The 25,153-nt window shown below is 38.7% G+C and overlaps 1 protein-coding gene and 1 pseudogene across 3 annotated transcripts in view; one reads left to right on the top strand and one right to left on the bottom strand.

The window, feature by feature from the left end:
• Nucleotides 1-22,990, bottom strand: part of PAFAH1B1 (platelet activating factor acetylhydrolase 1b regulatory subunit 1) — a 67,857-nt gene extending 44,867 nt beyond the window's left edge. Inside the window, exons 1-2 of one of the 3 annotated variants that reach the window (XM_070772826.1) lie at nt 22,612-22,990; nt 21,784-22,057 (exon numbers count right to left, since the gene is read on the bottom strand). The gene's annotated coding sequence lies outside the window, so the exon portion shown is untranslated. Of the gene's footprint in view, nt 1-21,783; nt 22,460-22,611 lie in introns of those variants that run through there. The other 2 variants (XM_019981113.2, XM_019981114.2) reach the window with 2 other exon arrangements.
• LOC109573729 (protein transport protein Sec61 subunit beta pseudogene) lies at nt 13,567-14,110 on the top strand (annotated as a pseudogene).
• Nucleotides 22,991-25,153: the final 2,163 nt, after the last annotated feature.

Genomic DNA, 25,153 nt, shown 5'->3' with positions numbered 1-25,153 from the left:
ATGTCAAAATATACTTAAATGAAAATGAGGAAAAGATCTACTTAAAAGGTTGTTTTACAGACATATAGCCTGACAGAACCACTGACAAAACAGTCCTGGAATATAAACTATTCCTCCTAAAAAGATTAAGTCTCCTATAAATTGTGTTCTACTTCACTGAATCCATTATTTCTAGGTTCACTGGGATTTTATGATGCCAAATATGTCTCTCATAAAAACAAACAATACTGAATTATACTACCGCTCTCTAACAAAAATTTCAACTTGCATTCTATTATTATACTGAATGACATCAAAATAAAAAACGAATTCACCAAACTGATGCTGATGAGTTTACATAAATTTAGGCAATGACTCTTTAGGCTGAGAAACACCTCTGGGACACAAAACAATGAATGCCACATTTGTATTTTTTTCAAATTAGATTTACTAAAAGTAGTTGAAGGAGAAGTGGGGTTAACTATGGATTTTTACCATGAGTCTACATTTGAACCACCCGAGAAAATTCCTGAAAATAATCGTGCTAGGCCTTATCCTAGCAATTCTGAGGTGCCATCGAGATCTTAAAATTTTCTCCAGATGATTCTGATACACATCCTCAGTAGAGAACCATATATGCAACATTACAGACTGTAACCAGTCCTAAAGGGCCAAAGGCAAAATTAAGAAGGGGAAATCAAGGAATCTTCAGTGTCAGAACTCAGAGGAGTTCCAGGGGAGAAAATCAAATCAGGAGGCCAAGGTACTCAGGTCTCAAAGGTAACTGCAACAACTGTCACCCAAATTCAAATAAATATTTACAAACCCCTTCAGATATATCTTGAGGAGACATCTTATACTAACAGGAAAAAAGGGTCAATACACTTTGAAGTAACTAAGCATTTTTCATTATAGTTAAGCTGTTATTAAAGATTTTTTTTTTAATCCTTCAAGAAGAAAATACTGCTGGCTTTTTCATTACACAACTCTATCTAGTCCTAGTCTTCCTGGAATGTTCTAATAAAGATACATTCTTTTGTAATTATATTACTTTGTTGCTTTTGTCTCATCCTATCTCTTCTCCTCTGTATCTAGACCAGGGGTAGGCAAACTTTTTATAAATGGATAGACAGTATTGATAAATATTTTAAGTTTTGCTGACCTTATGGTTTCTGCAGCAAGAAAGCAACAATAAACAATATGTGGAATATCTGTGTCTCCGTATCAATAAAACTTTATAGACACCGAAATTTCAATTTCATGTAACTTAAATTATTAATTTATAAAATTAAAATCAGAAATTATTTTAAAAGCGGAATTGTATAAAAATGTTTACAAAACAAATTTTTACAAAAGATTACTTTGCCTCTTTCCAACCTGCAGGGAGGATCCAGCTTGTCAGACATAGTTTGCAAGCCCCCTTATCTAGACAAATGAAGTTACCTGGTACAAGCTACTTTAAATGTTAGTAACAGTAGAATCTCCTTCATAGGGTTGTCAGGTAAATTAAATGATTTGACATATGTAAAGAAAGTGCTTAGAACAGTGCCTGGTACACAGTAAGTGCTATATGATTTTACACACACATACACAGGAAGAGATAAAGAAACTAAAATAAATATTTCCATATCTCCTCTACTTTAATACCCTTTCATTTGCTATCACACTGAAATGTTTTACCTAAAATTTGACTGTTATAAAAATAAGAAAAATCACTGTTGAGGCAGAAAAAGTATCCAATTATGAGTTTATCAGCTTTTCCTAGAAACTAATTTTCTAAGTTTTTTTTTCCCTCAAAAGTCCAAATACATCCACCTGAATTTATTCACAGCAGTAATCTCATTAATATGAATCTCAAGCAAAAAAACAAAAACAAAAACCCTCACCTACCTACTGAAGTAAATATTTACAAAGATCTACATTAAGACCTCAAAGGAGGACACAGGATTCTAATTTTCAATACACTAATGCAATTGCTTCCCTGGTGGGTTTCCCTGGTAGGCCAGACAGTAAAGAATCTGCCTGTAATGCAGGAGACCTGGATTCGATCTCTGGGTTGGGAAAATCCCCTGGAGGAGGGCATGGCAACCCACTTCAGTATTTTTGCCTGGAGAATCCCTGTGGACAGAGGACCCTGGTGGGCTACAGTCCATGGGGTCACAAAGAGTCAGACATGACTGATGACCTAAGCACAGCACACAATGCAATTGCAGTTAGGAAGAACTTGTCTATAAATGCATGATTACATTATAACCAAGACATGGCTTTCAAATTCAGGTTTAGCATACTTTTTCCTTTACTTAAGCAGCCAATTTAATTAACCAAGGAAAGTCAGCGACTCTCACCCTGGCTTAAGCCTGCCTAAGTGTGAATCAAAGAATGTAAGGAAAAGTCAGGCAGAATTCAGGTGAGGCCATTTATCTCCAGAAAGGTATAAAGAGGCAGCATTCCTCATGCCCAGGTCTTCATTATAGAAATATTTCATTTTGGGTATCTGCCCCTTCACCCATATGTCTTGCAATTTTCCATTTCCCTTTAAGATTCACCCCAAAGGCAACCCATCACCACCTCTGTGACTCCTTTGGCTAGACTGTTCTCATTGGAGCAGCCTACTGCCTAGTCTTTAACCTCCCTGTGCCATATACATATAATCCTAACAGCTACCATTTACAGAATGACTTTATAGGCTAGGCTCTTTTCCTGAAATATTTAATTCTTACAACTCTCAGCAAAAAAAAAAAAAAAAACTTATACACTTTATTTAACAGACGAGGAAACAAGTTCACTAAGGTTAGCGCATGTATTCAAGGTCAAAATGTTAAACAGTGGCCCGGCCAGAATTCAAATCCAGTTTGCTTTTTTTACTTCCACACAAAAGGTTTCAAACAGTACGAATGAGGACAGAGCGGAGGCCTAGAGGGCAGGATTCTGTTTTTTAATCTGTTCACGTATTGGATTTCTGCACACAAGTTTTTTTGGAGAAGTTTCCACTGTTAAGATAAATTTGAAAAATCACTGATTTTACCCTGGGCTGCCTCCCACATTCTTTATAACTATATACAAGCAGTCTCTAGTACCAGACTGATCTCCTCAGGAGCAAACACTGAACTGAATCTGCCTCTCTAGTGTTTGAACCAAGTCAAGCCTTGAAAGCAAAATTTTCCAAATCAAGTAAGTACATTTCCACAGTTATAAGCAATTATACAATAACTTATAAGTCCAAAGCAATTTAGTCAATAAAATTCTTTCATATATGATTTTAAAAAAAGAAACCAAGTGAGCTTTAAAATGTTTTCCAAAAATAGCACATTTCTTCAGTATTCTTCAACATTCAAAAGCTTTATTTTAATAAAATATCAATTATATAGCCACTGTCAAGTAGTATTAGCAAAAGGTATTAACTATGTTTTTTTAATTGCCATACATATTAGAATTAAACCATATAAAACTGTCGATAACGGCAATTCCAAATTCAATCTAACGCTTATCAATGGTATTTAAACACCACTAGCAAAGCTCTCAGCAACTAGCTGAATGACTTAGTTTCGACAAAAAAAAAAAAATTAACCAGAGTAACTCCCTCCTCTCTGAGATTTCATAGTTCTTTGTACATACACATATTTAACATTTCTCACAGCACACAGTAATTATCTGCCTTGATGTTGTCTCAACAACACTCCTCCAAAGCTGCAAATCTGACATATTTCTCATTTTGTCTCCACCAAATATTATGGTAATCCACACACAGTAGGGATCGAGTAAGCATTTCTGTGTCTGCTACAGGAATCACAGTAAAATTGAGATTAAAAATTTACCATGTCCTCAGAAATAAAAGATGTACTCTACCACTTTATTCCCATCTTTCTTTTTCAAATTCTGAAATATGGGCAATAAAATACATTTAAATCCAGCTGCTTAGACTGGATTTGATGTAATTTTTTTCTTTTAAAAGATTTAACACTAATGTCATAAAAGTAAACCAATTTAAAAATCCTGTAGAAAATCAATGGCCTGTCTCAACTTTATAATAAAACTTTAAAAATTAAAGACCATTTAATCTTCTAATGTGCACATTAATTACTCTTCTGGTTTTTGTTTAAAAATGCAAAGGACAAGTGACAATTAGATAAACCAAAGTCACACACACAAATCCATTACCTTAAAACTCAGAGGAAAAAGTTTACTAATACTTCTAAGCATACAAACAATAACAGAAAACATTGTTCTGTTGCTTTTTTTAAAAAAAGTACAAGTTACAGTGAATACTTATGCAGACAGCCCAAAGAAATTATAAGAATACAGGAATCACTGCAATTCTTAAGAACAGAGCAATGTTCTAAAATTGATGTTCCATGATGACTGTTTTGGAGATAACGTACAGGAGATAAAAGAGAAAGGGCAGGCTATAAGTAGAAGCTAAGAAAGGCCTGGACTAGGATGGAAGCAGTTAACAATGACTTGGGGGAAAAAAAGAGCTTTATAGTCAATAGGGAATTATGCAAAAGTGCGATTTTTCTTTTTGACCTGGTCTACTACTTGCTCCTGGTTTTAAAGATGGATTTCTCAAGGATATGGTCTTGGTCCTAAAGGTGGATCCCCTTTAGAGGGTCTTTACCACCAAAGACAACTGCCCACAATCCAACGGGAAAACTTTCATTATATCTCAACTGAACTGATTTCTAGTGTACTACTATCCACATTCAATGCTCTCCTCCACTGCAACACTGAGAAGTAACTATATTCTTAGTGTCAATTATTCAGTTTTTTTTTTTACTGAGGATCTACCAGGTACCAAGCATACAAATCAAACAACATATCTATGTCCCATGTAACCCATGTCTCATCTATGAAAAGCTGCATGTGACTTAGATAGTCCCTGTCTTAAGAAACTTACAATATAGTTGAAGATGTGAGCTACATATACATAGCCTTTCAATCATTCATTGACTATTCTGCTGAACTCTGTTATATGAAGTTTTACTATAAATAAAGGTGAATAAAATGTAATCCATCCCTAGGAGAATGTACAATCTAGTTAGAGTAAGATGGGAGACTGGGGACAGGGAAGGAGATGATAGAGTATAACGTGAGCCAAGGACTGACCAAGTCAGCTTTGTGAACTGAAAGGCTAAAGATGGAAATGACTGGCAGTTTTCTGAGGCAGGTTTTAGAAGAAAGGAAAATAATATGTTGACTATAATATGAAAAAAATAACCAAGTGTAAAATTATTTTAAGCAATTGAAATATACAGTACTGTTAAAAAGCTGAGGCCATATCTATTACCTGACATAAATAAAAACACCTCCTCCTTGTATTTACCAGGAGTCCACTGTTATAGGAACGGTCTGCTGAAGCTAATGGTTTTCAGCAGCATAAAGTAGAGCTGTGTACTGACCCCCCTTTTTCTTTAACTCTATTTCTTAATGACTTTACCAGTTTGGGATATTATGGAAGAATGCTGCTCCTTACACCTTCAAACAAGGCAGGAATGTAGCAGATAGGAATCTACAAGCACTCCCACAAAGTTTATTTGGGTAAAACTAAGTTTTCACAAAACTACTTAAATCCTACATATAAATGGTTTGCACCTGATGTATGGAACACCCGCACTTGCCAAGAAGCTTAATCTCAATATGTATCAAAACTGGATTGAGGAAAACTATATCCATGGGTCAAACAATCTACCCACTCATTCAGACTTGACTCTCATATGACGTGGTATTCCCATATTGAGTGTTGTTAAATACTAGACATGTATCTACCTTAGAGATGTTGATGATGGAAATGATGATTACACATAATCTTCTTTATGAGGACCCCTATGAGAAACTACAGTCTGAGAGTACCAAATGTTAGTGACCTTTCTGAACTAATTGGTTCACTTTTATCCTAAGGACATTGTGAAAAATAACCTAACTGGTATTTTTTTCCTCCTGCCACCACATAGAAAGTTCAGTCCAATCTGTGCTCTCTGCCTGCAGAAAGACCACTGTGATAGACCTTTTTGGCCTAGATTCTGATTCTGTTTTATCCTTACCCTCTGTTTCTTTTTTCTCTTTGTTTTTAATTTGTGGTATTTTGTGGTTTCATCTTTATAAACTGCTTTAAATAGATTACAAATCAAATACAGAGACTAACTAGGCAGGTAAAAGTGTGAATCAGCTAGAAATAAAGCAACAGTGGTAGAACTGTTTGTTTGTTTTTAAGTAAATCTAATTAAAAACAAAAATCTGAGCAGACAAAACATATTTCTAATCTGAATCCTGGATTATCCATTTGCAGCCTCTGAGTAAGGCACTTTTTCTTGATGACTGCAGTTCTCTAGTTATACCTTTCCCCCATTGTTAATAAAGACATCAATAGGAAAGTATTTCTTCACTATAAACAGTACAAGGGCAATAATAAACAATAATGGAGTGGTAGGAACTTGTTTCAATGGAAAGTTTATGCCCATCTAAAGGAGAGCAGCTGTGACTCAGCTTAGACCAACTGTTGCCACAGGAAAATGTGGGCCCCGCTGTTGTCAAAGCTTCTAATTTTTCAGGATAATCCAAAAAACCGAATTCTAAGATAATGACTCAAAAAAAAAAAAAATTTAACTATCCAAAGACAAGAGAAATGCATTTACACTTAGTTCATCATAAAGGCCACCAGTGTGCAACCCCTGGCCCAATACTGAATTAAACATAGGTTTTCTGAACAGACTGAGGAAAATGCAACAAAATTTAGGAATTTATGGTCTAAAATCAATGTCAACAATATTATTCATTCTATTTATTCAATTCAAAGCATAAAATTTACTAAAGAACAAATACTTAATCAACCTTAAGATAAAACTTTGTGGAACAAAAACAAAATTTATCATCTGCAGACACCTTTTTCATGTTCACTGCAACACCGTATGTAACAGTGAAAATCTGAAAACAATTTAAAGGCCTATTTCTGTACTATAGGTATAACAAACTAGAGATGATTATATATTAAGAAATTATTTAGCACAATAAACTAGATCTACATATATCAATACATCTTTTTTTTTTTAGGTGAAAAAACCAAGTTGCAGAATATACAGTGTAACATTCATGTAAACTCTAAAGATGATTATACATTGTTTATGGATACACTTGGTGGCTTCCCTGGTGGCTCAGATGGTAAAGCGTCTGCCTGCAATGCGGGGGACCCAGGTTTGATTCCTGGGTAAGAAGATCCCCTGGAGAAGGAAATGGCAATCCACTCCAGCACTCCTGCCTAGAAAATCCCAGGGACGGAGGAGCCTGATAGGCTACAGTCGGGTCGCAAAGAGTCGACATGACTGAGCGACTTCACTTTCACATGGATACATTTATGTACAGAAAAAGTATAAAAACAGAATAAAAGAATATATACAAACTTTAGGAAGAACTTTATCATTAGAAAGAGGGAGGGTGAGTAGGACTGGAAAGTGGGTGTCAACTCTTAAATGTAATAAAGCCGTATTTCTTAAAAATAAACTTTAAAGCAAAATGTTAACCTCTGTTAATTCAGGTAGTAGTTATGCGGAAATTTTGTTATATCATCACAGGTATTTCTCCTGCATATTTGACATATTCCATAATAAAAATAAACTGTAAATATGTAAAATAAAATTCAAAAGAAATGACATCTAGATCCCATGATGGGCCCTCTTAAAACAAGCTGAATATATAAATGGTATGAAAGCCCTGAAGGAATCAATCCTACACTTTTGAGGTCCTACTGTGTAGAATTTTGAAGTCAAATAGTAGAGGTTCAAATATCAACTACAAACTGACCTTAGGCAAATTTTCAAAATTCCTAAGCCTGTTTGTCCACATAAATCAAACAACTGTGGTGAAGCTTAAGGAGTTAATCAGTGTTAAGGGCTTCTCTCCATAGAGTTCTAGAATAGTTAAGACATACAAAGAGGAAATTATAATTTCACTTTGAAGATGACATGGCGTAGTACCTTTTACATTCTTACATACATCATCAATGTAACAAGAGATACTGCTTTTCTAGTGTCAAGGACAGAACACAAATCAGTTTTGCCACCACAAGAAGGCAGAAAGTAGACAGCCCTATTGCTATTATGTCAACTGGTCTTAATCATCTTCACATCACCAAATATCAAGCACCACTTACTGAGAACTATGTGCAAGGTACTGTTCTAGGCTCTTTAGTAAGTATTCACTTGGTATGTCAGGTAAAAATTTATATAAGCTACAACAAAACTAGGAAAGGAGTATGTCAAGGCTGTATATTGTCACCCTGCTTATTTAACTCATACACAGACTACACCATGTGAGATGCCAGGCTGGACGACTCACAAGCTGGAATCAAGACTGCAGAGAAATATCAACAACCTCAGATATGCAGATGATACCACTTTAATGGCAGAAAGCGAAGAGGAACTAAAGAGCTTCTCGGTGAAAGTGAAAGAGGAGAGTGAAAAAGTTGCCTTTAAAACTCAGCATTCAAAAAACTTGGATCACGGCATCCAGTCCCATCACCTCAAGGTAAATGGGGGAAACGTGGAAACAGTGACAGAGTTTTATTTTCTTGGGCTCCAGAACCACTGTGGACGGTGACTTGCAGCCATGAAATTAAAAGACACTTGCTCCTTGGAAGAAAAGCTATGACCAACCTAGACAGCATATTAAAAAGCAGAGACGTCACTTTGCCAACAAAGGTCTGTATAGTCAAAGCTATGGTTTTTCCAGTAGTCATGTACTGCTGTTGAACCATAAAGAAGGCTGAGTGTCAAAGAATTCATGCTTTCAAACTATGATGTCGGAGAAGACTCTTGAGAGTCCCTTTGACACCGAGATCAAACCAGTCAATCCTAAAGGAAATCAACCTTGAATATTCATTGGAAGGACTGATGCTGAAGCTGAAGCTTCAATACTTTGGCATTGGATACAAAAAGCCAACTCTTTGGAAAAGATCCTGATGCTGGGGAAAACTGAAGGTAAAAACAGAAGGGGGTGACAAAGGATGAGATGGTTGGAGAGCATCCCTGACTCAATGGACATGAGTGAGCAAACTGTGGGAGTTAGTGAGGGACAGGGAAGCCTGACATGCTGCAGATCATGGGGTCACAAAGAGATATAACTTAGTGACTGCACAACAATAACAAGAAAAAATACTTGTAGATACCTTAGAATTATGAATTCAAAGAAAATTTCTTTCAGGTGAAAAAAAAAAATTAGAGAAGGTTACCTGAAAAGAAGAACCTGGTATGCAGATTTGAAGGATATATATGTCAGAAGATACACAGAAAAAAAGAGAATGGTGGAGCGGTAAAGAGTGAAAATGCCATAAGGAAAACAAAGTATCTTAAGGCTGAATCACCAGATACAAGGCAGGCAATAAGAAACAAGTGAAGCTGCTGAAATGTGAGATAGAACACAAAAGAAAAGTCCCTGAGTGTCCATTTAGGATTAAAAAAATACGTTTTTAGCAAGGTACCCTTTGCATTTTCATATACAAAGCTGACTAAATAAATACAGTAAAAAGCTGGCAATGGGTTTTTCGCAAGAAAGCAATTTGAGAACTATGGTTCAGGAAAATTAATCTGGCGCTTTATGTACTATTTCACATAATTCCTCCTTTTTTTCTCTGCTATGGATGGCTAATGACACTCAGCTTCTCAATTTCACCCAAACACCCAAGCCACAAATCTCAGCTGTCTTCTGATACCTGCCACTCCTCATCGCACACTGTGTGTGTTCTCAGATGCTCAGTTGTGTCCAACTCTAAACCCCATGGACTGCAGCCCTCCAGGCTCCTCCGTCCACAGAATTCTCCGAGCAAGAAACCAGAGTGGGCTGCCATTTCCTCCTCCAGGTGACCTGCCCCACCCAGGGACTAAGCCCGCATCTCTCTCTTTTTTTTTAAAGTTCTACCAGTTTATTGCTACATGCTCAGTCATATAAGCCCATGGACTGCAGCCCGCCGGGCTCCTCTGTCCATGAACTTTTCCAGGCAAGAATACTGGAGTGGGCTGCCATTTCCTTCTCCAGCCCGCGTCTCTGGCGTCTCCTGCGCTGGCAGGTGATTTCTTTCCCACTGCGGCACATTACACACTCCCCATTCACAATTCTACCTCCTAAACCTTTCTCCAGTCAACAACCTTCATTGTCACTATTTCAAGCACTAATCATTCTTTCCTGAAAAAACCTCTTAAGAGCCCCTCCAACTCCAATCTACATTGTTCACTGCCACCTAAACTACCTAACTCTACATCTGATTATAATGTTCACCTTGCTTGAAACGATGCCTTCCAAATTGCCTAGAATTCAGAACAACCCAGAATTTATAAATTCTATCTATCTGGCTCATATGTACCTTTTCAGTCTCATACTGACATGTACTCTACAATTCCCTCTGCAAATTACTTACCAGCATTCACATAATAGTTTTTCATGCTTCTGTACCTGTATATGTTGCTCTTTCCTTTACCTAAAATGACCTTCTTCCATGTCCACTCCAATTACTCATTCAAGATCTGGTTTAAATATCGTTCTCAACCATCTTTAGTAGGGAGATTTAATGAGCCCTGAAACAGCGTGACACATATCATACGTGATGTTCATGACTTTAACCCAGGACCCAGATTTAAAAGACTACAGAAGGATACTGAATTTCCTACCCATTTAATTATTTCATTAAGACTCTGGAGAACACTCTAATTTCAATCAAGTTTTCCTATTTTTGTAAAACTGAATGGCACGAAAAAATATTCTTAGAATTTGACAAATCTAAAAGTAGGGAAGAGAGAAGTAAAATTTATCAAAGGAATGAATACGTGATGAAATATTGTATCGATCCAAGTTTATTTACCATATATGAATAAGCAATGAAAAATTATAGCTATAATAGAATTAACAAATTTTAACTTCTTTAATGATTCAGCAGCCACTTTAAATTTTTACAGCATTACTATGGTGCTATCTTTTTATAATCACAAATTTTAATATAAAGTTATAACATAAAAACAACATAATAAATCATTATTTAAGCTTTCTGGCTCTTTGGACTTGGGTTAAATGAGAGTTTTACACATAGTAGTGGATCTTTAAAGAGAAATTTCCCTCCATCTACTGAGAAAAACAGCAAAGGCCTATACCTTTAGAGAAATTAAAAACTGTACCAGGTCATTAGTTCTCGTTTTTATGGAAGCATCATAATATACACCAAAGCTTCAAATATCACTAGCGTAGAGGATATCTAAGACCCAAAGTACTTTAATGAATAATGGGGGGGGGGGGTCAGCCTTGATTTTTTCTATATTCAATTACCTGTATCTGCCAAGTTTAACACTTCAATGTTTGTTCAATTTTTCTGTCTGTCCTAAATAGTACCACCACAGTTCACACCATCAGCTCTCACCTGGACTGGACTAATTTACTTATTTATTTTAGAATATTTGCTTGTTTGGCTGCACTGGGTCTTAGTTGCAGCATACAGGATCTTTGATTAATAGTTGCACAACTCTTACTTGTGGGATGTGAAATCTAGTTCCCTTATCAGGGATCAAACCCAGACCCCCTGCACTGGGAGTGCAGAGTCTTAGCCACTGGATCACCAGGGAAGTCCTTGGACTGGCCTAATTTAATTCCAACAGGTCTTTCTAAATATAGTCTTGACCTATTAACATTTATCTTATACTCAGCCCTAGAATTATCTATTTAAAATACAATCTGACCATATCACTTAACTTAAAAACAATTGTTCATTGGCACACTAGTTTTTAATTAACATTTATTTAAATACCACTTACTGTATGCTAGTCACTGATTTAAGTGTTTCAGAAGTGTTCATTTACTCCTCATAACTACCTATGAAGATTTAAATAAGGAGCTTTTATACTCTGTGTATGTGTGTGTGTAGTGCAACAGAGCTATGTAAGTAGCAGAGCTGAACACATGCATCTGATCTCCAAAGTCAGGGCCTCTAATCACTGCATTATGCTGCACCTATTTCCCAAAGTCCACATGCTTAACAGTGTATAAGGTCTTTGATTAGTATCTGGTCCCTTTCCACATTTCAAGTCTTACTTCTAATCAAGCCCCACATTGCTCAAACTCTAGTTAACACTGAGTACCTTGTAATGCACGCCTTCCCTCTCCTCACTTTGACACCTTTATTATTTTACTACTGCTTGTCCCCTGTCTGGAGTACTTTCCAGCACCTCAGCACAGTTCTCATAAGAGTGCACTGAATACATTCTGATGAAAGAATGAATTTTATGAAATGAAATGAATTAATTATAAAATAAAAGAATGAATTAATACCTCATAAGGTTAGTAAGCAAAAATTTAAAAAAATCTACTATTAATTATACTGATAGATATAAAACAACAACAAAAAAATATTTTAGAATTCAAGTCTCCAATACACCTAATGGTTATCCTGTTAAAACATACACAAACAACAACAACCAAAAAAACTTCCCCCAACCTTGGTTCTCCTTCAACTCTTTCTCATTGCTTCCAAACACCCATATTTGCTCAACAGCGCAAACCAAAACAAACAATTCTCAATTCTTCACCTTCTTCATTCCTTGTTTGTCTCACTTCCCATATCAAATCGGTTAATAATTTATACATACTCAATCTCTCTCGAATCCATTCTTTAAACCTTCACTGTCTCTTAAATAGTTATCACAGGCCTATCTGCCTCCATCCACTCCATAGCTGCATTTCCCACAATGCTGACAGCTGTCTTTTTAAAAGGGAAATCTAATGATGTCACTTATCACAAATTAAAATCACCCTCTGCCACCTCAAGGACAAAAAGAGTTCTTCTCAAAAACAATCAACTTGGAAGCTTACAGAAAATGCAGATAGCCCCTGATGCCCCCTCAACCATGGAATTTGCATTGCGTGAGTCTAAGACGAGCCTACAAATGAAAATGGTCCACGTGCCACCCGGCTTTAGAGGTCAGATCAGGGCAGTGTTCTCTATACTCATCATCACTCCAGCCATACTGAACTACAACTACATGTAACTTCCTCACCAACTAAGGGGTACTTCTGAGACTAGGTACAAATTAATTCTCCAAACAACATGACACGATTTCTTCAAAAATGTTTAACCAACATCTTTGTGAAGATCTCCTTGAAAACATCTTGCCAAGTATATATTGTGATTTTAGCATTATTGTTCTACCTTTGCACGTTAAATATGTGTTTATAAATTCTAAGATCATTGAGGGCAAGTGCTGACAATCATGTTTGCATCACCAATGCTTAGAATATATCTAAATAAATGTTTGCTGGACAGAAAAATTGATGAAAATTTAGAAGAGAAACAAAAATAAGTAATGGTATTGGACAAGGGTTTTAAAAGTTGAAACCTAATGATATTCCTTGTACAAGTAATACAGTAGAAGGGCAAGATTTAAAAACAACTGCCAACAACAAAAAAAAAAAAACAACTGCCAAGTGGGATGGGGGTGGGAGGTGGGAGGGAGGCAGAAGAGGGAAGGGACATATGTGTACCTATGACTGACCCATGTTGACATGTGACAGAAACCAACACAATATTGTTATTATCCTTCAATTAAAAATAAATTTTAGCTCTGGCTTCGAGGCTCTATCACTCCCCTGCAGTTCACTTCGGCTCCCTGCCACCCTCCTGTCTTCAACATGCCTGGCCCGGCCCCCAGTGGCACTAACATGGGCTCCTCAGGGCGCTCTCCCAGCAAAGCAGTGGCGGCCCGGTCAGCGGGATCCACCATCCGGCAGAGGAAGAATGCCAGCTGTGGAACAAGGAGCGCAGGCCTTACGACCTCAGCGGGCACTGGGGGGATGTGACGATTCAACACAGAGGATTCACCAGGGCTCAAAGTGGGCCCTGTTCCAGTAGTGGTTATGAGTCTTCTGTTCATCGCTTCTGTATTTATGTTGCACATTTGGGGCAAGTACACTCGTTCATAGATTCGGCTACATCCATCTGTCTGTCATCTGAAGAAAGGAAAAAAATCCCAACATATTTTGGACCAAAACCATAGTGATTTTCTGTTCATGAGGAACAAATTTTCTGCAAGTTTACTGTTTTACAGGGAACTTAATAAGAATTAAAGAATCGATTTTTTTTCTATGGCTAATAAACTTTTTAATTCATTTTTAAAAATAAATAAATAAATTTTAGGGACTTCCCTGGTGGCCCAATGATTAAGATTCTGAGCTCCCAATGCAGGGGGTCTGAGTTCGACCCCTGGTCAGGGAACTAGATCCCACATGCTGCAACCAAGAGTTCGCATGCCACAAGGACCTGGCACAGCCAAATAAATAAATATTTAAAAAATAAAGTAAAAATAAATTTTAAAAAAACTGCCAAGAACTGTAATAACTGCGATGCTCAAGACTTATCTTGCACTCAAATTATAAATTCTCCTTAATATAAAGTAAATCTCCTTCAGGACATAGATCTTAGTTCTGTTTTTAAAGAGTCCAGTCAGTCAAAAATATTTTGTTTCCCGCTTCAGTATTTACAAGTTTTCTGAGGGAAAGGGAAGAACAAGGTGGATTCAAATAGTAGCACAGCACAGATGAATAAGATGCCTTATTTGCTTTGCTTCTCAGATCACAGCAGTCTCCCTCCAAACAAGTCCCAAAATGTGGAGCTCTTCTCTAAAATCCCAACACTGAACTTTACTCTCAGAATAATTTCTACAGGGATATATAATTCACTTAAATGTAGCTCCTTCAAAGACTTTCTCTGATCTTTATTCTTCAAACCACTGTTAAAATGTTTTAAACAATACGTGAATAAAACGAGGATTACTTAAATTAATATTTAAAATCCTAAACAAAATTTTCTTGATGGATGTAAATTGTTTTAATAAAAGGGGAAGAGGAGGTAAATCTGCCTTACTGAAGAATTCCAAAAGACACGTGTAAACTGATACTCCCCTCACCAGGGCATGTAACTGGACACATTTCCAAAAGGTAAAGGAAAAATAATAACTTTAAAAGACAACTGACAAACACTACGTTAACCAAGTGATGAAGGTTAGCATCACCAGTGATGTTTTGTGGGCATCACGCAGCCTCTGACATGATGTGATGAGAAGTGTACTTCACCTCTGCGGTATTTTTTTCTGAAAATCCACAACCCTTGTAATCATGAAAAAGCATCAGACAAACCCAGTTTGGGAGACATTTTACAGAATACCTGACCAGGACCTCAAGACTGCAAAGGTCATGGAAAACAAGGGAAGACTGAGAAACTGTCACAGACCAGAGGAGACTGGGGATACAAGACAACCAATTGCAAGGTGGTACCCTGGATTAAACCTAGAACAGAACGAGGCCATTAAAGGAAAACCAGCGAAATTCAAATCAAGTCTGGAGTTTAGCTAATAGGAAATACCAAGACTGACAAATGTACCACAGAAATATAAGATGTTAACAGTGGAGGAAATTAGGGGCAGGGTATATATAAGAACTCTCTGCACTATCTTTACAACCTGTCTACACATCTAAAATTATCCCAAAATAAAAAGGTATTCTAAAAAAGAAGGAAAAATGTGGAGTTATTTAATATTTAACAGTACAAATAAGGGACTTCCCTGATGGTCCAGTGCTAAAGAATTCACCTTCCAATGCAGGAGACACGAGTTCAATCCCTGGTTGGGGAGCTACGATTGCACATGCGTCAGGCAACTAAGCCAACAAAGCCCCAGTACAGGCCAAATACAATAAGCACATTACTTAAAAAAAAAAGAAGTACCAATAAAAGCTTTGTTAAAATAAAGATACAAATACACTCTGCAGTTTAAATAAAATGCTTGCAAGCAATATAATTTTATATTAAAAAACAGAGTTAGTCCATTTGGCATTGATTTACACAGCACTTCTTGCCTATTAAGAAATTTTGAAAATTCTTAAGAAATATACTTAAAACTATAAGAGCTATATTATTGCTTACTTTTATGAGTAAACAGTATGCTAATTCTCTTAAAGTCTCTAACAATAAAAAATATCTACTAAAGGATTTAGAGGCCTTTTATCCAATAATAGCAACCACCCTATGAATTAGATACTGTCAACATTATCCACTTACTGGTAAAAAATAGGCTTATTGCTCAAGGCTCACAGAGACTTCCCTAGTGGTTCAGACAGTAAAGCCTGTACTGCAGGAGACCTGGGTTCAATCCCTGGGTCAGGAAGATCCCCTGGAAAAGGGAATGGCAACCCACTCCAGCATTCTTGCCTGGGAAATCCCAATGAACAGAGGAGCCTGGCAGGCTACAGTCCACGGGGGTCACAAAGAGTCAGACATGACTAAGCGACTAACACACTTCCATAGCTGACAAAAATGATGGAGCAGGATCAGAATCTAAAATACTCATTTCGGTTTTAGTCAACAGCTTTGTCTCATTTTTTCTGCTAGTGCTTTTACCCTTTAAAAATAAAATAACAAGAATAATAGTAAATAATCAATATAATTAACTTTTTTTTCCTTTGGCCACAACGCACAGCTTGTGGGCTCCCCAACCCAGGCCCTCAGTAGTGAAAGCCCAGAAGCCTAACCACTGGACCATCAGGAAGTTCCCAATACAACTGACTCTTAATCTTCACCTTCCTTTCTTCTGCAGTCAGTATATTTTTCATAAAATAAACAAACATGGAAGGAAAGATGAAGAGATAAAATAGATGCCTTACACACACAAAATACTAGTATCATAAAACATATCCTTGTATCTTTGTCACAGATTAAAAATGAATTAAATCTACAACATGCAAATCCTTAAAAACATAAGCTTTCAACTAAATTCCTTAAAAATTTCCCAGATTCTTAATTTCACAGTTATCAAAAGAGTCTCTCAGAAAATTCTTATCTGCCTCAGTTAACTGTCAGTAATTCTGGTGAGCACATAAGAGCTCAAGGAACAGATAATTGAAATGCAATGAGCAGAAATGCAAATGCAATTTGTCTAGTTGGGTAAGTTCACTTCTTACAGGTGAGTGTTCTGTGGCCCTGAAACAACTATTTCGGAAGTGCTACCTTGTTCCTGGGACAACATAAAATCTCTGTACAGGAAATATGAACACTTTTCCTTTATTCACCTTAATTCCAGAGAGATCCCTGGAAGTTAGCCACTACAAAGAACTACAGGATAGCACATTTCCTTACACAGAACCCCATACTCAATCAAACTTAAAAAGTGTTTATTTACTTATTAATACCCCTAGAGGAACTAAAAAGCCTCTTGATGAAAGTGAAAGAGGAGAGTGAAAAAGTTGGCTTAAAGCTCAACATTCAGAAAAGTAAGATCATGGCATCTGGTCCCATCACTTCATGGCAAATAGATGGGGAAACAGTGGAAACAGTGTCAGACTTCATTTTTGGGGGCTCCAAAATCACTGCAGATGGTGACTGCAGCCATGAAACTAAAAGACGCTTACTCCTTGGGAGGAAAGTTATGACCAACCTAGATAGCATATTCAAAAGCAGAGACATTACTTTGCCAACAAAGGTCCGTCTAGTCAAGGCTTTGGTTTTTCCAGTGGTCATGTATGGATATCAGAGTTGGACTGTGAAGAAAGCTGAGCGCCGAAGAATTGATGCTTTTGAACTGTGGTGTTGGAGAAGACTCTTAAGAGTCCCTTGGACTGCAAGGAGATCCAACTAGTCCATTCTAAAGGAGATCAGCCCTGGGTGTTCTTTGGAAGGAATGATGCTAAAGCTGAAACGCCAGTACTTTGGCCACCTCATGTGAAGAGTTGACTCACTGGAAAAGACCCTGATGCTGGGAGGGATTGGGGGCAGGAGGAAAAGGGTATGACAGAGGATCAGATGGCTGGATGGCATCACCAACTCGATGGACGTTGAGACTGAGTGAACTCCGGGAGTTGATGATGGACAGGGAGGCCTGATGTGCTGCGATTCATGGGATTGCAAAGAGTCGGACACGACTGAGCGACTGAACTGAACTGAACCCCTTAAATAAATATACTTAAATATTTAAATGTACTTAAATATTGATTTAATATTAACTTATTAATATTACTTGTATGTATGCAGCATTACTATAAATATACTATGATAAAGCTGTATTAGGCATTTTCTGGAAGTTCCCATTCAAATGCCTTATACAAGCAAAACAGCAATATAAGATCATGTGAATAAATGCCAATTTAAATGATACAGGCAATAAATGCTACCAGTTCTCACCATTTTAGAAAAGAAATTAGCAAACATAAAAAGTTATGAAAAGAGTCCACTTTGTCAAAAGAAAAAAGAATGTTGATTATGCAAGGCAATACCCAAGTAGTCCACTGACTACAGTATTTACCTCATTCTAGCTACTAACCCAACATGTGACCTTGAGAAAAGAAATTCTCTACATTTTAGTTCTCTTATCCATAAAAATACCAGTCTTTCACAAAAAGTACCTGACAGAACAAATGAAATGCCACGTTCAGACGAGATCGGGCGCGTTCAGGGTGGTATGGCCGTAGACAAAATGCCACGTTCAATACGTTTACAAACTTCTAGGAAAATGTTCAAAATGTTAGATGACAGTACCTTCAAAGGATAGTTTTCCAGCTTACACAAAAGCACAGATCAATCTAACTAGGTAAGTTTCAACTAAAAGCCACCATCTTTTAAAGAGAAAACAACAGATCAAAATAGCAAGTCCTTATAGTATCTGCATCCAAAGACTATAAAGCATTTCACAAGTAACAATTAAAATGTTTAACTGCCATGACAAGATTAAAAATTATACACACAGCAGAAATTAAACTAAGGTTCCACTTAAATGACTAGCCAAAGTGCCGTGTCAAACCAGCAACAAAGCTGAAACAACTCAGAAAGCCTTCACTGCACTAACCTAGTAATAGGCTTATATAATACAGCATCTTTCTTCATGAAATACACATTTCTCAAAACATTTGGCCTTCAGCAACTAAGAGTCACTCTACAGCTAAGCACTAGGAGAACAGGTTTGCTTTTTCTTTTCAGAAGTCATATATCATCAGTTTCTTGTTTTTGTATAGTTTTATTTTTCATAGAGCAACTTTTTAAGTTATATATAAAAAAAGTTGTACAGTAAAAGTGGCAAAGAATTTCTACTTTAAACTATCTCTTTTTCCAAAGTGTATGAAAACTGATTACCAGTCATAAAGAAATATTTTCACAACAGAAAGTTACAGGCAAATAAAGAAATCTCTTTTAGGACCACAGCAGACATGACAGGCGTGGTTAAACCAACAGAGCCTCAAGTCCCTTTGGCAGAAGAGTGCATGACTCACTGCTTTAGAACTCAATGGGAAGAATTGGAAAATTCATTTCGATTGTCCTAAGGTTTTACTTTGTGTTTGTCTTTTAAGGTATCTGCATCCTAATGATGATAACTCCCATAGTTTCTATGGCTTACTAATTAAGAGGACAAATTGTGAATAATACGAATCACAGGTAAACAAAAAGATCCTCTTTTTTCTTGGACACTGAAAATATGAGCTGTAAGATAAAGTCACATATACAGTATCATTTATTGCCTAAGAGGGAGAAACATTTACACTGAAAATATATATATAAACAATGAAACATGGATGTTCTAGCTGGAAAACCAAAAATTATTATACTGATTTCTCCCTTCTAGAAACATCTCTAAATTTTTTATATACCAGAGTAACTGTATTTGGAAAAAAAGATACCAAGTAATTCTACTAAAAAATTAATCCATCCCAATCTCATTAAAAGTTTCATAAGTATAGGATTATTAAGAATTTTAAAAATTGATCTCCAAATTAAGCAAAAGATTCTGCCACATGTATTAGAAACATATCCAGATACACATTTGGAAGTAAAAGCTCTCATACTTAAGTCAAATTATTTTAAACTCCTAATCAACTAGTAATCTACTGAAAAATCTCGGCTCTTAGTACACTCTTATAGCTACAAACACTAAGGGTTAGGATATGTTAGACACATAACACTAACCTCATTCCTTGCCACATGAACCCTTCTACTTTTTAATCACGTTAAAAATAACAAAAATATAAAAATGTATCATACACTGACAAACAGTCCTAAGGCCCATCAAAACCACATTTACAACATCAATTTGACATCCTTCTGAGAACATATATTCACATGAATGCTGGATACAAGACATTATAATGACCTACCCTCTCTTAGGGCAGTACCTTACTACAAGATCTCTTCCAAAGGACAACACAAGAGAAAGGGTCTATATAAAGAGCATTTAACACAAATAACCTTATTCTCTCTTACTCACTTTGATGTTCATTATTTAAAAATCACAGATTTTACTGTTTTAATGCAAACTAAAGTTAAAGAAAACATCTATAATGTCTTCATTAGATTTTTGCAATATTTCTACTATTTTTTGCCAAATATTTCTGGCATTTGTTAATTTACATTTACTTAACTAAAACAATAAAAAATACTAAGAAGTGTGTATATATGTATATGTATGTGTATATATACATACAGGTAATATACAGACAATAAGTATTTGCTTTAGAGCAGGGACACTGCTTTTTACTCCACCTTGCAAAAAAAAAGGTAGAAACTAAAAACATGAGATTTTAAGATTTACTACATAGAAATGCCTTTGTTGTAGCACCAATTAGCATCAAATAACCTTACAAAATATAAGCAAGAGAAAAATGCTATGAAAGGGCAATCTAGCATTTCACAGCTTCTGCTCTCTTACTCCACCCAGTCTCCTCAGCTCAATGGCTGTTCACAGCATCCACAAATATTAGCCCATTTTTTAAAAAAAAGAGGTGGGAGAGGCACTGAAATAGAGCTAGCTCCATCAAAATCAAGATAAACAGAAATATTTTGTGAAAAATTAGGTTCCATTCTGATTTATAAAAATAACAGCTTTGTTTTAGGAGATAGATCCTCCCCTTGTGAACAATCCAAACAATGATCATTTATAATAGAACATGAAAGAATAAATCACCCTAAACAGAGACCACGCTTATGCTTTAATAAAAACTGCAATTTGCAACTGCCAATTATTTTGCAAAACTGTGTCCTGAAAGATACCCACGAGAGATTAAAAGGTAGCTAATGCCTCAGACCCAAATCAGAATTCTTTAAGTAAAAGCTTTTAATATATTCAACATTATATCACTAACGACCTACCCAACCAGGACATTTTTCCTGATTAAAAGACTGAACCCCGCAGCAATCAAGCTCTGCTGCAGCAAAAAAGGAATTAAAAAAAAAAAAAATTCGAGCAAATACTACCGTGGCAAAAGGGGAGAGATGACATTACTGGTATGAAAGGCCCAAGCACGGTTTCCTCCGCCCTACGCTCAGAATGAAATTCACACAAAACAACCCACCCCCCAACAAAAATAGAATTACCAAAAACGGCACAATTGTTTTGTTTAGCCTTTAAAACCTTATAAATCTCAAGGATTGTGTGTTAAAGTAGAGGTCGGAATAACAGTAACATCTTTCTTCTCTCCCGATTGCCTCTTAAGGAAAGGGGGAGGGGGGGACCTTGGCATGACATCGCCCATTGAGAACGGAGACCACAAATCTGGTTCTTCGCTTCCAAAGCAAAATTTCTTAACCAAAAGACTGATATAGACTGGACCCAAAAGGCAACCCAAAAAGAAAATCTCCCGTCTTCCTTCCAAGGAGTTTCTTGCTAAGTCACGGAAGAAAGGCAGAACAACAAATAAAGCCAAGCCACCTTCCGCTCTTGTCTCAGATACTGAAAAACCTCCTCCTCCTCTCCACTCTTCTGTTTAGAGACGTACTGTTAAAATTTGCCCACCATCTCAAAGGCATTTTCTCACCTGGGAGGTTAAGGCAGGCACTGCGTTTCCTATACGAGTGGGGAGATTCGAAGGAGAATGGCTGAGGGCCTCGAAGCTCAGTGTTACAACGTCAAAAGGCAGCTCCCGTTGAAGGAGCCGACGGCAGAAAAGAAAATCCTGCCGGATTTGGTGGGTGGATGCTGCGGATGGTTCGGTGGGGTCAGGCCGCTCCTCCTCAGTGGGTGCAGGGGCTGAACCACCGCATAGGGGGGCCAGGGAAAGGCTGGACCATCCTTCTCAGGTCAACTCCATCCTAAGGACAGGTGGGGGACGGAACGCCTGCAGGCCGGTGGACAGTGCCGAGGAGGCTTGAGCCCGGTCCCTGAGCGCCAGCCGCGGGGCGGGGTGGGGACTGCGGAGCTTCTCTCCCGCGGACAGGGAGAGGAGAGCCGAACCCTCTCCCCAAGATCTGAGAGCGACCTGCTCCCCACGCCCTTCCTACCCAAGAATACTTTTCTTGCTAAGTCACCAAGGGAGGAAGGCGATCCCTTCCCGGGGAAGGCCGCGGGTGGAGCCGCGGCGGCCCTGGCACCCCCAGAACCCGGGCCAGGGAGGAGGGGAGCGAGGGCAGCGCCCTACCCGGCCTGTCCCCCCCTCCTCCCGTGTCTCTCACTCAACGGCCGTCGCGGCCGCCATTTTGAGAGCGAGGAGAGAAGAAGAAGGAGGAGGAGGCGGCGGCAGGGGGAGGGGAGAATGGGAGGGAGGGGACCGGCGCAGCCACATCGTCAGGCCGCCGGGCCCGGCCCGCAGCCGCCCGAGCGCGGTGGAGGAGACATAAGGGAGGGCGCAGACCCTCGCCCGTCTTACCGGAGCGCTGCACCGCCGCCTCCGCAGGGCCTCTTCCGTCCTTCACTCCCATCCACCGGCGGGGGAGGGGGAGAGGGAGAGGGAAGGGAGGAAGGAGGGAGGGAGGGGAGGAGGGAGGGGGAGGATGGCGCGCTGGGCCCGGTCCCGGGGAGGGGGAGGGGAGGGGAGCGGGCGGGCTCCTCAGCCGTTCCGGGGCTCGAGCCCAAGCCCGGCGCTCGCGGTGGCTCTAAGCTCGCGCCCGAGCGCTCCCCTCCTTCTTCTTCTCGCTCCCTGGACCCCGGGGTCGCTGCTCGTCCGCTCGCTCACTCGCTATCTCGGCCGCTGGACTCCGCCGCCGCCCCGCCGCTCCAGCTCCGTCTGTCACAGGAGCTGCCCCAACGCCCTGACGTCACCGCGCCGCCGCCGCCGCCGCCGCCGCCGCCGCCCCAGACCCGCGGGGAAGAGGGAGGGGAGGGGGGCCGGGAGCGGAGGAGGGACTGTGGCGCATGCGCGGGCCAGGGCCCGGCCCTGAGCCGCGCTGCCTTCCGCTTAGCAGGCTGGCGGGCTGATGCGGCTCGGCGGTGTAGAGAGGTGGGGTGGGGGACAAGTGTGCGCGAGAGGTGCTCATTTTCGCTCAGCACGCCTCTGCAATCTGTGCAAAGGCTCTCAGTAACATTTTCCTAGACCCTCGTCTGATTGCTGCGGCCCCTGGTGAACTCCGGCTGTCTTCACCTCCACGCCCTGCTCTTGCTCGCGAACGGAGAGCTCTCCGTTTCCCCCGGCCAACAGCAGGGACCATCTGGCACCGTGGATTCCGGGCCCCGATGGGCTTCAGAAAGCGGAGCCCGGGCCAGGATGTCGCCCCTTCTACCTTCGGCCTTCGGGTTTATTTCTCATGGACCGGGGAGAGGGAGGGGGAGTAGATTGGGTTAGTCTGGGGAGAAGACCTGCTGGGATGCCTGGTTGTTAGAGATTTTTTAATTTGAGAAAATTCGCTTTCAGATGTGATTCAGCTATTCTTTTCCTTAGTCACACGCAGGCATACACACATCTGCGATTCTGGAAGTCTCGAAACTGATGACCAAAGAAAGACCTGGAACTTTATCCCTACAAGGCTTGAGCGCGCGCGCTCTCGTGTGTGTGTTTGCTGTTTGGGGGGTTGAAACAGATGGCAGATGAAATCTTGGAGATTTGTAGTCAAATGTGTTCCACACAAACATTTGATTTAAAAGAGGCCAGATTTGAGGTTCTAGATTATCCTATGTGGAATATTCTTTTATTTAGAATTACCTAGTGTGATCATCTCATCACTAATTTATATTGTCCAAGGAAACTCTTTTCCTGGAACATAGGTTTAGGCTTGTGTTTATTGATTTTATTGTTTTCCTTTTGGAGGTAAATACATTACCTTTAAGAAATTACTGGGTTAATGACAGAACCTGAATGTGTATCCTGGATCAGCAACATAAAGGAAGTGTGGCCTTGGTTAAATTACTGTCTCTAGCCCCGTTTCTCTGTAAAATAGACATATAAATTGTAAGGCTTTTGTGAGAATTAGGAAATTCTGCATGTGTACAGTATATGGCTTTACTAGGGAGTCACAGGCAACTCATGTAACAATTACTTTTACTTGGTAGCAAAATAAGTTTCCTTTTAAGGTTTTAAGTCTCTAACTCTGCAGATGTTCAAGAAAAATATGAATGAATTGCCTGGAAGATTTGGGTTCTCCCCTTCCTGAGATCAGGGAAGGAAATCAAATGGTCTCTGGAATGTCTTTTCCAGGTTTACAGTTCTGGGATTCTCTGGTTGGGCAAGGACAACAAAATGAGGCACAAAAGTTTGGTCTGTGCCACATCCAGTAACAGTCAATAAAGTTGAAATAAATTAACATCCCTTGTTCTAAGAATCCATCTTAAGTTCACTTTTACCTTTTAAAGTGTGTATTATTGCCTGACATCACAGTATAAAAATTTAATCACCTGAGGATATCAGTTCTTTATTTCTTAAATGAATGATCTAAAAGCCAACAAAATTGCCCAGAAATCAGAATCACATTTATAAACACTGATTTAATACAAATAGGTAGCACTAACCCCAATACTTTGAGCTCATAGACTCAAGTAATCAGAATACTTTAAAATGTATATTATATAATTATGAATTAAATTAACATCAGGTTTTAGTTCTATAGCAGTCCTTCAAAACACAATAGACTCACTTGGGAGAAACACGTAAAAACTGTCCCTGGATTATAATTTTTCTGAAAAGAAAACTGTGTTGTGTGCTTAACTTAATACGGAGCGATGTGTTCTGGTTCTGTGCACTTTCTTCTCAGTTTCTAAAGTGATAGATTCATCTTTATAAACACTTGTCTGTTGAGAATGGAGAATTAGGCCATCTATGCTACTAATCATAATTCATAAGAAGGACTTCTACAGAACCTACTACATCCATTCAGGAAACATTTAATAATGAATAATTTGGATAATGTTTCTTGCAAAAAAGTAAGTGTAAACATCGATTTTACTACCACAATCTAACTATCTCCCCATTCATTTGAATT

This window comes from Bos indicus, chromosome 19, assembly GCF_029378745.1.
Source record: "Bos indicus isolate NIAB-ARS_2022 breed Sahiwal x Tharparkar chromosome 19, NIAB-ARS_B.indTharparkar_mat_pri_1.0, whole genome shotgun sequence".
Taxonomy (NCBI): Eukaryota; Metazoa; Chordata; class Mammalia; order Artiodactyla; family Bovidae; genus Bos; species Bos indicus.
The sequence above is the reverse complement of the archived record's forward strand: the minus strand, read 5'-3'. Positions and strand labels throughout refer to the sequence as shown.